General features: G+C 47.9%; 1 long non-coding RNA gene across 1 annotated transcript in view; it reads left to right on the top strand.

Moving 5' to 3' along the window:
- The window catches only part of LOC143481441 (uncharacterized), a 2,927-nt gene extending 787 nt beyond the window's left edge, over positions 1–2,140 (top strand). The window contains exons 2-3 of the long non-coding RNA XR_013122027.1: positions 1–111; positions 1,794–2,140. The exon at positions 1–111 is cut by the window's left edge and continues 521 nt beyond it. This is a non-coding gene — a long non-coding RNA (uncharacterized LOC143481441). The remainder of the gene's footprint in view (positions 112–1,793) is intronic.
- The last annotated feature ends 13,915 nt before the right edge of the window (positions 2,141–16,055 follow it).

Here is a 16,055-nt window from a genome sequence, read left to right as displayed (position 1 = left end):
CAGGACTGAATGCAGCTGCAACACTTTGAGGAGGTGAAGACCATGGCATTGCTGCATCTTCTGACGCTTTTGCTGTTCGTCACCAACATCGTGCACTGGTCATGAAAAAAGGTTTACATGTCATCTATTTCTTCCTCTTTTTCTTAAAACACGTTGATTGCACGTGATACAGCAATTTATTTACATATAATGTATATGTATAACATAACAAACTACATAAACTACACACTGACTATGTTGAAAGCTACTGATTGGATATACAAGGGCACTTGTTTTTTAGAGGACTATTCCTTGGACATTCCCATCCCATAAGTCTTTGGACATTTCCATCCCATAAGTCTTTGGACATTCCCATCCCATAAGTCTTTGGACATTTCCATCCCATAAGTCTTTGGACATTCCCATCCCATAAGTCTTTGGACATTTCCATCCCATAAATCATGGAACATTCACATCCCATAAGTCTTTGGACATTTCCATCCCATAAATCATGGAACATTCACATCCCATAAGTCTTTGGACATTTCCATCCCATAAATCATGGAACATTCACATCCCATAAGTCTTTGGACATTCCCATCCCATAGGTCTAAACACAGCAGAATGTCCACACTTGACCAGAAGACAAAGTGAGACTGTCCCCACCTAGTTTGTATGTTACTGTATGGTAGATTAAGGATTACATTAAAGTAGGATATAAGGTTTAGTATATAGAAGTCTTAAGATGTGTACATACACAGATGCACACACACAGACACACACACATGCATACACACACACCACACCCCCCTCCCCACACACGCACACACACACACACGCTACTGTGAGGTGTGACTCCCGCACTTCTCATTCCACAACAGCGTGTGAGGGCGATGGCACTTATCAGGTCAGGCTATCTCACACTTGCGCGCACACACACACACACACACACACACACACACACACACACACACACACACACACACACACACATACACACACACACATACAGACACACTCACAGGCACACTCTGCTCATGTGACTGAGGCATGGGTGCTTGATAATGCATACACACACACACACACACACACACACACACACACACACACACACACACACACACACACACACACACACACGTACATTCTTTGACCCACTTACAGCTTACACAAAGCCAAGCATAGTGCCATACATATACTCATATTTACAAGAATGTAGTATTTCATATACATAATAAATGATTAGAATAAGCAGTCCTGAGCTGAAAAGGGCATATGTGCATAATTCAGGCTACCATGGAGACCCAGATGTTTTCAACGTGTCCAAATAATTACCCCAAAAACACATCATAAAGTAACTATCTAATAAATGTAGACCTGTCACTGGACATACGGCATATTGGATGACATTCGCGGTTGGTGAGCGCATGTCGAGTCCAAACCCAATATGTTAATTAATATTAACATATTAATATATGCTAATATATTGTTTCATTGTTTCATATCTTACGAACACCTAAAATGGCCGACATCTATGCATGGCGAGAGGAACCGCATGAGGTTCTTTCCTCCTGCTTGCTCCGGGGTGCTTTGTAACGCCATCTTGTCCTCCACCAAGCTGCAGCAGAAGCCCGAGTAAACATGATGAGAGCACTCCTTTGAAACCAATGGAGCATTTTAAGAGGACCTGTGTACAGAGCAGCCTCGCTTGTCTTCTCTAGCTCTACCTACGACTAGGGAGTGTCCTGCCATCAGTAGCCTTTGGTCAATATGTAGCAACTGGGATGTCTGAACATTGATTTCTTCCATCATAGGCCTCCATTCCAGCGATGGATGAACACTCCGTCACGTTCGGTCTCACAGGATCCTTCACATGTTTGCAGCGTCCAAGAATACCATTTGCACGACATGCTGCTGAATAGCTTAAACTTAACAATAGTTTATTGAAAGAATGGACATTACCCATCAGTGCAGCTATTGGCTGCGCCACTGCTATACTCTTGTCCAATCCTGTTCCAGATGTTCAGCCCCGCCCACACACATCTTTGTTTCATTGGTCACTCCTCACGTATGGGTGTTAGGGGAATACCTCACTGTGGAATTACGTGTGGGGTGTCCCAATAATGCATCTTGGTAGGTGCGGGATTCAGAGACAGCATGCGAACAGATCCTGCAGTCACGCTTTTGTTAAAAAAAGGTTTGACACTCCAACTCCAACTACAGTTAGCCTTTCATACAGTTCTGTCAGAAGGCAGACATGCGTTAAAGATATCCTTGCATCATTTCAATCTGTGATACTGAACATAAATATTAAATAGAAGTGTAAAAAAATAAATATTCTAACTTGTCCCTATTTGTAATGAATGGTTATTTGATGCTACTCATTATTTGTGATGCTAGCATGGTCAATGTTCCATTTTGTAAATCTTTCCCAGTATATATTGCCATACTGGTTACAGCTTGTAAACAGTTGGCTCACAGTCCGTTTCACCATTCACCATGTTTCTGATTTTATCCTCACAACCATGTCTTGAGCTTGTGCATGTGGGTGTGTGCTGGCCGTGCTGTGAATTTATTTATGTGTTTACAAGACTCGGAAAACAGCAGTCACACGGCGTAAACAGCCCTACAGTTTATTATGCGTTCATGAATATGCAGCACGATGTTAGGGAAGGCCGCAGTGTGTGAAAACATGCCTGCGTGCATAAGCATATTTACATATTTACCTATTTACATATTTACTTATCTACATGCATACACCACTCTCCCACTGTTTGTGAAATGAGATGCTTCGATTTGCCTTATGGAATCACAACGCTCCCCTTCAGATGTCTGATGAGGACAAAATGGTGTAGTACACAGTGTTCTCTCACAGAGGTCAGCAATGGTGAAAGAACAAGCTGTTACACAGCCCTACACCCCCCCCTCCCCTCCGCCTCAACACCAAACACCAACACCAACGCCCCCCCCCCACAGCCCCCCCCCACCCCAGCCTTCACTACGGAGAAAGTGCACTAGCATGCTAGCTGCCCGTATGCTAACAATGGACTGCAGAACGCGGTGGTAGGCGGGTCGAGAGGGCTGAGTCTGCATTGTGCAGATGCTAAATCATAGATAAAGGGGTAATCCAGGAAGGAAGAAGCGTGTGTCCCTGCATACCATTCCCTGTGTGTGTGTGTGTGTGTGTGTGTGTGTGTGTGTGTGTGTGTGTGTGTGTGTGTGTGTGTGTGTGTGTGTATGTAGGTGTGTGTTTGCCTGGACATTTGAATATGGAATCCTGGTATGTGTCACAATGCAGTGAGAGAGAAAGAGAAAGAGAGAGACTTACATGGTCTCAGAAAGCGCTATATGCAGCTGTGTGTGTGTGTGTGTGTGTGTGTGTGTGTGTGTGTGTGTGTGTGTGTGTGTGTGTGTGTGTGTGTGTACGTGTGTGTGTGTGTGTGCGCACGCGCGCACATCTTTGTGTCTTTGTGAAGCATCAAGCTTGTTCATGGTGAAAGACCCTAGTGACCTTTGGCCTGCATAACGTTAAAACCTTTCACTGTCCACATTAGTGGGCACGCCAGCATTTCCAGACACAGCTCCAGTCCTGATAGTGTTAGCTCTGAGTTTGTCAGCCCGAACACTGTCAACTCTGTTGTGTCAGCAGCATGATGGCATCATCGCTGGGTGCAGTTGACATTTGCCAGAGATGGCCAATGGCATAGTGCCTCATATCCAGGTCATATGTCAGGCAATCAAAATTACATTAAACTCCACAAAACCACAATCGAGGTTAAACTGTATTGGCTTTAGTCCATGTTAAAACCACATATGTTGCAATGGACATATGTTATGTGTGTGTTTTACATGGTTTTGTTTTGTTTTGTGCTTAATTTGTTTTGTGTTTTTGCTGAGGGCGTGTTTTTTTTTTTTACTGTCTTGTGTGTGTTTGTGTGTTACATTACCCTGCCCTTGTACGTCACGTGGCTCACCAAACCACCCAGATAAGACTTTTGTGTACACACATGGAGAAAGAAAAAAAAAAACCAAAGAACTGTCAAGCCAAAACAAAAATGATGAAGGGGGAGCTTTGGGGGTTTTGGAGTTTCCTCTTCTGCTGTCTTGTGGGGTTTGTTTTTCACCTTATGGTGGACAGGCCCCTCCTCTTAGAGGAATCTATAACCAACAAATGCTAATAATGCTATTAATGATTACAAGCTGGTTAGTGTCAATTAAGACTATCAAACTGCAAATGCCCGCAGGGGACAATTAGTCATGTTTAACAAACAAACACCCGAAGGGACAAATTATATCCAATATTTAACGAAGAAATGCTAAAGTCATTAATAATAAGCTGGTAGGAGTCAGGTAGTTTTCCCCTAGTGTCGTAAGTGGCACAGAAACACGGCGCTTAACTGTGGAACAGAACCAGCTTGTCAGCTTGTCTTTGTGAAAAGGGTAAGGGAAAATGTAAATGTGCATGTATGAATCAGTATGTAAAATTTTAATTGTACATTTGTGTATATTTTCAAATAAATAGATGGATTGCACTGAATCACTCCAAGCCTGCAGTCTACAGCACTGCCTGGTGCACTTCCCCTATGTACTGTGGTGCAGTGGAGGGGGATTGTGTATCGCAGATAGAGAACCGGAGAAGTAGACGGATTAGAGGACAGAGGAAAACAAGGTTACATGAATCAATCTGTCTTTTTTTTTCCCGATGAGGTGAATACCAGCTGCTTTTGTGTGTGTGTGTGTGTGTGTGTGTGTGTGAGAGTGAGAGAGAGAGAGTGAAAGAGTGCAAGGTTGAGGCGAAGGAAGAGAAAATAAACCACACAGATTATAAACAACAGCTGTCCATAGGCCTTGCTGAAGGAACGCTAGGTTGATTGTAGAAGAGCTGTTCCTCTTCAACAGCTCCTTCTATCTGAAAAAACCGGTGATGTACCTAACTGTGTGTGTGTGAGTCTTCACCCCGTGCCGCAAATAGAAAAAATTCACCAGAGCCTGCTGCACAGACCACCTCACACGCATTTCCTAGCTGGGCTCCTGTTATTCTTAATATGTTCCTTTTATGTCAGTAGGATGTGAAATTATCTGCTAAATGAACTGCATCCTCGGTTGGTCACCGGGACGTCATCTGCTTCGTTCCGCCCGGGGGGGGGGGGGGGGGGGGGGGGGGACACAAAGGGACAACGTGTCATCCGTGCGCATCATGACTCACCGCCCCGGTCTCCGGCCCGAGCATCATCTCCGCTTCTAATATAGTGTCAGTCCGCGACGCTGCCCAGACACCATGGCATGTCTCTGTACCCTAAGTGCCTTATCGCACGTGGGAGGCGAGCGATGGTCTACCACCCTGGGTGTGAGGTCTCCACCCTGCTGCCACACTGCGTAAGCGGGTAAGTGCCAAACCCTCCTCCACTCCCACCTCCTCCGCCCCATCGCCTCCGACCATGCTACAGGTGCAATGACGGCAGCCCCCCCCCCCCCCCCTCTTGTTGGGCCCTCGTTTTCTACGGAGGGGTGTAAACAGTAACTCTATCTGCCCTCCATTGTGGCTGCACTCAATAGTGAGAGCTGGAGAGAGGGGAGCCATTAAGGGTAGACTAGATTAAGTGCCCTACATCTCAATGAGGTTAAGTGCGCAGCGTGTTGGAGGAGGCAAACATTCTGTGATAGAGGAGGACAGGAGTGTGTGTGGGTGTGTGTGTGTGTGTGTGTGTGTGTGTGTGTGTGGGGGTGTGTGTGTATGTGTGCATGTGAGTGCATCATGGGAAGAGGTGAACAAGGGCAAATCATAGGACTAAAATTTCCAGAATAAGTGAAAGGGGACTCCTGTGAGGATTGAAAGAAGGGATGGAGGAAAACATGAGACAGAAAGAGGAGCTTTGTGTGTGTGTGTGTGTGTGTGTGTGTGTGTGTGTGTGTGTGTGTGTGTGTGTGTGTGTGCGCGCGTGTGTATTTGTGTGTGTGTGTGTGCGCATGTGTATTTGTGTGTGTGTATTTACTTTTCTTGTGGGGAGTTGACTTTTTTATTAAAAAATAACAGATGTACTTCTGCTTACTGAGGTTAAAGGTCAGGGTTAGATTTAGGTGACGGAACTGCAGTGCAAATCTATGGAAACTAATAGTGGAGTAGTGGAGAAAAACAGGCCTACAGAGTAGTTTGTGTATATGTGTGTGTGTGTGTGTGTGTGTGTGTGTGTGTGTGTGTGTGTGTGTGTGTGTGTGTGTGTGTGTGTGTGTGTGTGTGTGTGTGTGTGTGTGTGTGTGTGAAAGAGAGATAGAGAAAGAGGGCTGAAACACACATTCCTCAGTAAGGACGCTGTATGGACTTCATTGTTTCTAATCTGGTCATGAGAGCTGCCAGATCATGAAGGATTCTCTCTCTATCTCTCTCCCCTTCTCTCTCTCTCTCACACACACACACACACACACACACACACACACACACACACACACACACACACACACACACACACACACACACACACTTATGACATACTCGGATGCACAGCAGATACATTCTTCACACGTCCTATTGACCTTATAGCACTTGTGACTCATGCACTTACTGCACATGTCCACCTCTTAATATTTATCTTCTGTTGCAATATCTAATTACCTTACTGCATATAAAATTATATGTATGTACATGTACTGATGAGAAAGTAATAGGAGTGTAATTATTTATGAGCAGAGCTTGCATGCGGTATCACGGAGCGAGGATCAGGGGGTCCCGTCGAATCTGTGTTTGTCATTCGCAAGCCGTCCTGTTGTCTCCGCCCCCTTTTCCAGGTGCGACCTATCACGGGCCAGCCTGTCCAGCCCGTCTCACGGCACCGGCTGTGCCATCTCTGCAGCTTATTGCGACATACCGCTCTCTGCCATGGAGACCAAGCACACGCGCACACATGCACGTTCCCGCACGCTCCCGCACGCTCGGTAGGAGGGGGGGATGGGGGGGGGCTCCCTGAGGGAGAATGCAAAAGTGGTTCTTTTGGTCCTCGTTCTGCAGGCTGTTTCACTCTTTGTCACTAAAGAGCAGAAATGCCATTTGTGTCTTTTAGTGTCCCGTCCCCAGTGTTACGGGGTAGTTTGAGCTGTCGTTCCGTCTGGATTGTGAACGGGGTATTTAGATGGCTGGCTACCATTTTCAAAACCAAAGCGCTGTTCATCAAGGCATCAGGACATCGAACGGATCTGACGAACACGTCTCGCTGCATTTATTACAGGCAGATGCGCAGGTGCGTCGGCCATTTTCCCTCCTCTCCACATCCTCTGTCCATCTCCGTCACGCCTCTCCACCCCCTCCGCCCCCCCTTCCCCCCCAAAAAAAACCCTCCACTGCCATGCTGGGTCTGCAGTTGCCATGGCGAGTGGGCTCGGGACCGTGAGCGTGACCTCACAGGGGGGCAGTTCGGCAGCGGTGGTGGAGTGACTCTCTCCGAGCGTCGGCGATGAGTCATGCCTGAAGGGCGCCGCGGCCGTAAACGTGCTGTGTCACTCCGCTGCTGTCGTCATGGTAATGCTGGGCTGCTTATGCGTGAGGTTGGTTGTGCGTCGAGGGCTCCCCGAGGGCCGCCGGTGTGGCCTTGAGTCGGGCGCTGGAATCTGTCCTCTCCGTAACCGACCTCGCAGCAGGTTGGCCTTCAGAAGTGGCCTCGCCTCACCACGCAGAGCACTTCTTTTACATGTTTTTTATTACACTTCTCCAGCCAAAGGAGTTTTGAAGCAATTTTTTTTCTTTCACTGTTTTCTGAAGGTGGGAGGGGCTTGTCGAGGGTGGGAGAGACACGTCCTGCTGGGGGAGTAATTCAGCTCGGAGCTTGACACATTGCTGTGGCGGAGGCCAGCTCCGAAGACAAAATGGCCCCGTTGTTTAGGATGACTGTGCAGTTTCTTGTCTGGGGTGCTGCTCATGGTGCAGGAGACAGACCCAGGTGGCTACACTGTGGTCAGTACTGACGCCCTACAGTGTCCCTGGATGCTATATTTTAATCTATATTTAGATCCCAACGGTCAAGCTGTTAAAAGATATAAGGTGTGCCATTAAATCTGTGTTGGTGTTCAGACATATCTAAGGGTCTGGGTCTGAATCTGGCACAAGTGTTTAAGGACGATTGCTTTTGTAGCATATGGCCAAAGGGTTCTGACACGTTCCTGTTGGATTGCTATCTGGGGCAGGTCCCTGCAGTGGGTGCTGAGATGTGGAGACACCCTTCAGCTTCTCCCGCCCCTCACAGAACCAGCCAACCGGACCGTTCCGAACCAAGCCGAGTGCTAAGCCCACTACATCGAGATGTGGCGGATGTGTTGCACGTTCTCTCCGCGGGTTGCTCGGCATTGCCGAACGAACCGCCCTTCGCCCCTGATTTCATGAAAGCCTGCCAAACGGCATAGAGGAGCAGCATGATGAAATAAAAGCCCTCTATGAAGGGAACAAAAAAAGGAGCGGGTGCAGGAGCGTGTCGCCGCGCCTCCACGTCCCCGCTGTCTTGCTTGATCTCTCCTTGCACTCTAATTTCAGCTAGTGCCGCTGAAGCTTCTTGACAACGCTACGCAGCGGACCTTTCTTCTCCCGGAGCAAAATACGGCTTGTCTCGAGGCATGCTAGGCTCGTTAGCGCCACTGTGCTAACTCTGCTAACTTCAGAGCATTGCCCCAGCCCCCAACCCCCACAATCCCGAGGCCCAGGCCAAGACAGGGAGAAGCTAGTGCACGCAGATCATGTCTGTTTATGAGTGACAATGGCTGTACTGCCCACGAAAAAGGTCACTGACAGACTAGCATACATGAGCCGGATGGCTAGACTAAAGAGGCAGTGAGGGTTTAGAGTCTGAAGCTCCCTTAATTTCAGTACATCCCTTGGTTCCTTGACGTACCTTTTGAGGTTAACACTCAATAGCAGAGTGAATTGCCATCAAGTGTTCAGACAGCCGTTACCGCATGTCCGTTGTTCTTACCATTTGTATTTATGGATATTTATGTGTGTCGAACAGAATGTGCTTTTGAAGCTACAGTGGCTTTTTCATATGTAATATGAACAGGTGGCCTGGCTTAGTCAGGTCTTTGAAAGGAGCATTTTAGAAACGGCCACATCCTTGCCACCAGAATCGCTGCCCCGATGCCATGCGTTTGTCATGTGCTAGCAGAGTTGGATCTCAAAGTTTTTTCACCTGTCTAGACGCAAGAACTTGTACCTGGACCTTCGGCGGCCATGTTGTGTCATTAGAGCCACATTTTGATCAAGCAATTTTGATTGCACTTCCATATTCCACATACATCTGCAACACAAATCTGCTGTTTTTGCTTATGCAGTCGTTCACCTGGTGGATTGGCCACCATGTGCTTCTACCCAGCGGTCCCTTTGTGCTAGGTACGCCACGTCGGTGGGGTGTGCGGGAGGAATGCTGCGACCCTATTGGCTGTGGCGGCTAAGCTGGCGTCCTGCCTCCCGCCTCGGCTCAGAGCGCAGGAGCTGAACTAATTACCCTCCATCAGGAATTTGATTACGGTGCATTTGCCAGGCATCCGTTTGACGTGATAAGGGCTGCTCGCGGGGACGAAAAGAAAAAAAGATGGTGGGGGAGAGGCCGGTCACCATTGGAAACACAAGCCTTTTGTCACAGGAACCGATCCAAGTGGCTGGCGTGTCTCGTCCTCTGCTGGGTGCTGGTAGTGGGTGTGATTCTCTGAGGCACAAAGCTTAGCTGGAACATGTGGTAGGAACCACGTTGTGGCGTGCGGTGGGGGGATTGTTCAGACCAGCGAGGTGTTCTGAGCTTCTGTACGGGGGAAGATGCTGTCCATTTGGCCCCTAATGGGAGCCAGCAGGCGTTTCATCTGAATTCATATCGCTGGTTTAGATGGTGGCTCGGAATCAGGTTAGTGGGTTTAGCCATATGTGGGGGGAGTGGGGGGTTGGGTGGGATTCAAAAACTATGGACACAGAAACTGGGATTTGCTTTTTCAGGCAGAAGATAAAAAGCAAATTCGAATCATCCACATTTGGCCTCAAGCTAAAATTTTGGCACGTAGGAATCTACACAGACCTAGTGGGTCTCAGTAAGGACATCTGCCAATAAAAGGAATGGCTATGTAACCAGGATGTCTCTCAGCAAAACCCAGGCTAATGGTGGGGCGGGGTTGTAGCCGTCGACCTTTCCTGTTGGTGCGAGGGAGCAAGGGCACAAGGGATGAATGAACAAGGGAGCAAGGAGCCAGAGCGAGTGGCCAACGCCTCACTGCTCCTCATGTCCTCCGTCCTATGGTTCTGGGGGCAGGGAGACCTGCTTAACTAAACAAGCAAAGCAAATCTGGATTGTGGGGGGAGCAGTCAGTGGCGGCTGCCGGCTTGTACACAGGGCTGGGTAGCTTTTTTCGTCTGGCTCTTCATGTACCAAAAGTAACTCTGTCCTAAATCAGTCTTAAAGACATGTAAAGTAACAAACTCCCTTAAATGATTTTCACTCTCTCTATTATATATAAAACTCTTGATTGTTGATACTAAAATGCATTATGTTCATTAATTAACCATGGCACATTGAACTGTCTGGTTAGTACATCCGTTTCATCTATTCACTGCTGGTAATAGTTACAACATTAGTCATTTCTCAACTGCAACAATAAATGACTCAACAGTAAAACTAGAAAAAAAGAATTGTGACAACAAATATTTTTATCCTTATAATAGGATTATTGCCTCTAGCAGAGCATTGGCTATTCAGTCTGTACAGCATTCACCCCAGGAAACTGTGGGTTAATTCAACCGACCTGCAGGCAAACGACATTTCATTCAGCAACACACATCGCTTTATTCTGAGCTCCCTAAATTCTTTGTTTGACTGCTACATAGAAAATGAACTGTGCCCTACCATGTGGGTCAAAGTAGATCCATAGACATCTATGTGTAGTGATCAATATGCTAGCTTCAGGTATTGACTAAAGGCTGGGTGTCCTTTGAATGACCCACGCAGGGCAACAGCCCCACAGGGGGTCTCACTATACTCCCCTGGCCTGGGAGTGGGAGCTGAGGATGGGCATGAAAGGATGTTGAGGGGGAGGGGATCATCCATGAAGATCCAGGACTGCTTCTGATAATGGAGCTGGGATGAGTTAGGAGTGCAGTGTGCGCTTTGAGAAAATTGGGTACGTCTTCGGAACGTGTGTGTGTGTGTGTGTGTGTGTGTGTGTGTGTGTGTGTGTGTGTTTGTGCGTGTGTGTGTTGTCATGAATTCTGTCTGGAAGGTTCTTTATGACTTATTCCGTGCAGGAAGTGCATCACACCTGAATCCACGCTCGGCTCACCGTCGGCTAGCTGTCAAAAACATGATCTGTTATGTGTGAGATATACACTGCTGACGACGAACGCACCTTGTAGTCTCGGCTCCGTGTGTGTGGGGTGGATGTGTGTGTGTGTGTGTGTGTGTGTGTGTGTGTGTGTGTGTGTGCTGCAGAGAGGAGGGGTGGAGGTGTGTAAATGTTTGATGCAGTTGCTGATTGCAGCCCCTGATATGCCACATCACACTGCATCTGTCTGCAGCCGGAGCCTCTGTATCACAAAGAGGACGATAGCAGGGACGAGGAGAAAGGGAAAGTGATGTCACTGACATATCGTGTGGTGCCCGTGCGAGTGACACGCCAGCCAGCACCTGTTCCAGATATTATTGTAGGAATATCTTCTTGAGATGTTCAAGCCCAGGTACAGCTGCAGTAATCGTAGGTACTTATGGGCGTTCGCTTTCATGCCCGCGGGCCACAATGCTAAAAACTTCTACTCCATGCACACACTGGGAATCAATAAATGACATAACCATTTCCTTGGAGGAGGCATCACAAATAAATAAATAAATAGTCTGTTTTCATGGCAACAGGAGCTCATCTCTTACCGCTAAATGAGTAATAAGAGCAAAAATCTGTACTCCTTTGCCGGGTGGAATTAGTGATGATCAAAGTATATGTTAAACAGCTTCGCCTTGGTTTTTTAGGGTATTGATCCACGCAAAGTAAGGGCACGGGGGTGGCGGCATGTTTCTGCATTCAGAGAAGGTGTTCTTGGATTCGATTTCCCCCCCTCGATTCTTTGATAAGAGAACATTAAAGCCATATTGGATTCACACCACAAATACGTTTATGATCTCCTAGTGATATTTGTTGTTCAGTCGAGTAGAACGAGAGTTCGTCGGATTGAAGTGCGCTCGCGAAACCCAGTAAACACGCCAGAGTTCCAGGATGGGAAATCAATGGCCTCAGCTAAGACCCTGATGAGAATGAGAAAGATCGGATTTTAAACCAGATCAATCTGAAAGTGGACATCAAGTACACCCAAAACTTGGGTTATTGCTGGCTGGACTCTTTTTACAAACCAATGCTTGTTTTTTATGAACAGGCAGTTTTTGAAACTGAAAATGTGAAGCAGAAGTAGAAATACACTGTCTCTCAGTGAACTTGAGGAACTGGATCAAGAACGTATTGGCCAAGCCATTAAGTTTGCGCACTCCTCAATAAAGAAATAGATACAAAAACTGTTTTCCTTTCTTTTAAGAAAGAAACATGAAAATAACTCTAGAATATCTATATTCCAACGGCCTTCGTCGTGAATAATGCTTGTTATCAGGGAGGTTCCTATATTTGACAATTCTGCTCTTCTATAATTTGGCTTCAACAAACAAAAATTCACACACGCAACCCAACTTGATCTCTATCTCAGAGTTATTTGGAAAAACAGCTTTTGTGACAGCAGCGTATTTCATTTTTGAATATATTTCCAAGGCCTTCTTTGTTCTCAGTAGACGGCTTCTCCTTTCTCTGGATATGTTTCATTCAGAAGAGCTACTGCTGACAGCCGTACTCCCTCCATCTGTTTTTAAGCGCTGTTTACGCGATATGGAGCGGAGGCAAACACATACAGCCACGTGTCAGTGAACCAGCCAACGGGCATCCAAGGCAAACAAAGTTGCGTTAAGCTACCGGGGGATCCACTTTTTGTTCACTGCAGCTTTTTGTAGGGGAAGTTCAGAACGGATGCGAGGAGGCGGGTGGCAACAGGCGGTGAAGGTTCTGGGACCGTCTGGAACGGCTGTTGATGCAACCCCAGGAACGGCGTTGAAAGACACGCCTTCCAAAAACCCCTCCCTCCCCTCCCTCGTATGGTGCAAATGTTACAGCACGATTAAGATCGGGAGTTGAGTTTTTCACTTAGCTGAACATCTACAAAGGACTGTGGTGAGTAAACTAAGAGGCTTCTTTTGTATCGCCGTGGCTTTAACATCTGCATTATCAGAACGTCCCAGGAGTCGCAGTGGGTGAACGTGATTTCCCCGGTGGAGTCCTGCACCGTGCCTGCAGCATCTCACTTTTCAGAGTGCGGGATATGACCACACGAACATTCACACACTCGAAGGAGAACCACACACGCCACGACTGCAGTGGGGATTGATGGGACGGTCCTTAGCGGCTGGCCAGGCTGGGAGGGAGCTACCCTGGTTGAGGGGGACGTTCCATTATTGATGAAGCTCTGCTCTGGGGATGGGGGATGCTGCAACCCGGCCTGACTCAGCGTTTTCGCCCGTCCAGCGCGAGGAGGGTTCTGCCGTGTCAACACTATGTGAGGGTGGGGGGTGGGGCTGTGCTGGGAAGGGGGAGCGGGGGGCATGTGGTGGGTATGAGAGCGTGGGCCAGAGAGTCGTGGTTAAGAGCTATCTCAAACTGAAGAGTATTCTCAGCCTTTAATTAGCCTCTAACAGTGGCTGTTGCAATACGTTTCGTGATGTGTGGGCTGATATTGGTATAATGCTTCAAAATCAGCCGAGGGAGAAAAAAAGGTTGGCATCTTGCGTGTTGGGGGTGATTTGCCATGGCGCTGGATTTGGATGTCATGGTTGGCATCATAATTTGACACATGAATAAATGCATAAACATACCGCTCGCCAGTGTGTGTGCACACACACACACCCACCACACACACACGCACGTACAAACGCACACAAACGCGCACACACACACACACACGCAAACACACAAACACATGCACACAAACGCGCACACACACACACACACACACACACACACACACACACACACACACACACACACACACACACACACACACACACACAGGCATCCAGCTGCTCCTCTGTAATTTATTCCTCACAGGACCCAGAGGACTAATGAAATCACAAATGCCACAGCGAGCGTGTGTGTGCACGAGCGCTCGCTGATACGCGTTCACTCTTTCTTTCTGGCGCGAGCCACCCGACCCAGCCCCCTCTCCACCTTAATTAGGATTCCGTCCCTCAGGGTTGGCGGCTAGAGCGAGCACGAGGCGAGTGGCTCCGGCCTGCCGCGTCGAGGGGCCGCAGGCGTGCCGATAAATCACGCATGGGCCCCCAAACCTGCGGCCCTTATGAAGTGGACTTGAGTGTCGAAGATGAAGCGCTCTCGGAGTAAATAAAAGGCAGGAGTGCTAGTCTCGACCCAGTGCCCTGGACTTCTGGGAACTCTCTGTGACGATTTAATGAAGCCTGACCAAGAATGAGTCGTAAACGCTACCTTCAGGGCGGCCATTTTGGCTCTACACCGACGCTCTTTAACTAGGGATGATGGTGGCTGCAGGAAAGGAAGCAGGTGAAGGATCCAGGTTAAAGGTGAAAGATTGATGCCCAGCTAAATATTTCACTCTATACCAGTCGAATGGCACAATGGCACCTTTGTCAGCACCGTGTGGTCTCCAGGAGCGAAACGTGCCATGCTTATGCCTTAGGTAGAGGCGATTAATTTTTTAATGTATTTAAATGTTTTATTCATAGCTGTCCCCGGCTCTGTGGCCATATAAACACACAGGTGGGGGGAAACCGGCACTGCATCTACATTTGCTGAAGCTGCTGGCACGTCGTGACTGAACAGTGGTCCCTTCGCCCTTTTTTGCTTAGCTCTTTTTTCTCCCAGCACTCCTGAGCCCTTATTCAAATGGCTCTGGTCCATGTAAATACGCTTGGCCATCTGCATGCTTTTGCATGGGAGCTTTTCCCGGATGGGTAGAAAGGGGCGGACCGACCGCGCCTCTGACGGGGCCCGGAAGAGTGGTTGAGTCTGACCCTGGTGATTCATATACCAGATCAACCCGCCTTCCTTGCCCTGAGGAGAGCAAGAAATATGGATTTCAGGTAGCCTTCCATTGGCCGTCGCAATGAATGATTAATCGTGGTTGGCTCAGGTTTGGCAGACTTGCAATGGAAATTGGAAACCAGGGCTGGAGATATAGACAGGCAGCAGAGGTTAGCCTATTAACTGTCAGTTTTACAAAGGTGACTATTAAGCTCACTTAATACGTTATATGCAGTTCATGACGGGACCAAAGAGAGAGACGGTGAGAGAGAGAGAGAGAGAGAGAGAGAGAGAGAGCAAGAGAGAGAAAGAGAGCCATACCTAGTGGTTTAGTGAGAAGATGATCAAATGACGACGATGATGACGATATGTTACCCAGACAACGGAGAAAACAAGAGCAACAAAAAGTGGGCTAGAAGACAAATCGGCTATTCCTTGAAAAAAAATGACCCTTTGTATGACCCTTTGTATGTGAATGACTATGCCAAAGACCATTTACAGCAAACATAAGTGAAGGTCTAAATTATGGTATGATGCAGTATGCTGTTTATCCCTCAGCCCATGTCTGATAATTCCACTGCTCCTACTTCCCAGCCCTTTTGTTTATATCAGCGTAGTTGGCTAGCCTCAAAACCTCCCCTTTAGAAGCTCATTTCGAGCGCATTGTCTGTGGAACACGAAATGCAATTTTAACTCCCTGACACAGTGGTTCAAACGTGTCATTACTGGATGAAAATAGCAGTGCTGGTGGCTCTGGCGGGGCCTTAATGAGACCTGCGTTTGTGGCCGCAGCTGTTGTGCACCGAGCCCCTCTTCTCCGCGGTCTCCTACCCGCCAGGTTGCAGGTGGCCTGGTACTGAGGTCGGGTCCGCTTGCCTAAAGGTTGCGAGAGAAAGGAGAGCAGGTGCTGCTGGATTTCAGAGGAATGCCGACTCCAGCCACGCACCAGCGTTTACGGACAGGCTTGTCGCAGGGGGAGCGAT

This window comes from Brachyhypopomus gauderio, chromosome 18, assembly GCF_052324685.1.
Source record: "Brachyhypopomus gauderio isolate BG-103 chromosome 18, BGAUD_0.2, whole genome shotgun sequence".
Lineage (NCBI taxonomy): Eukaryota > Metazoa > Chordata > Actinopteri > Gymnotiformes > Hypopomidae > Brachyhypopomus > Brachyhypopomus gauderio.
This window is presented reverse-complemented; position numbering and strand designations above follow the sequence as displayed.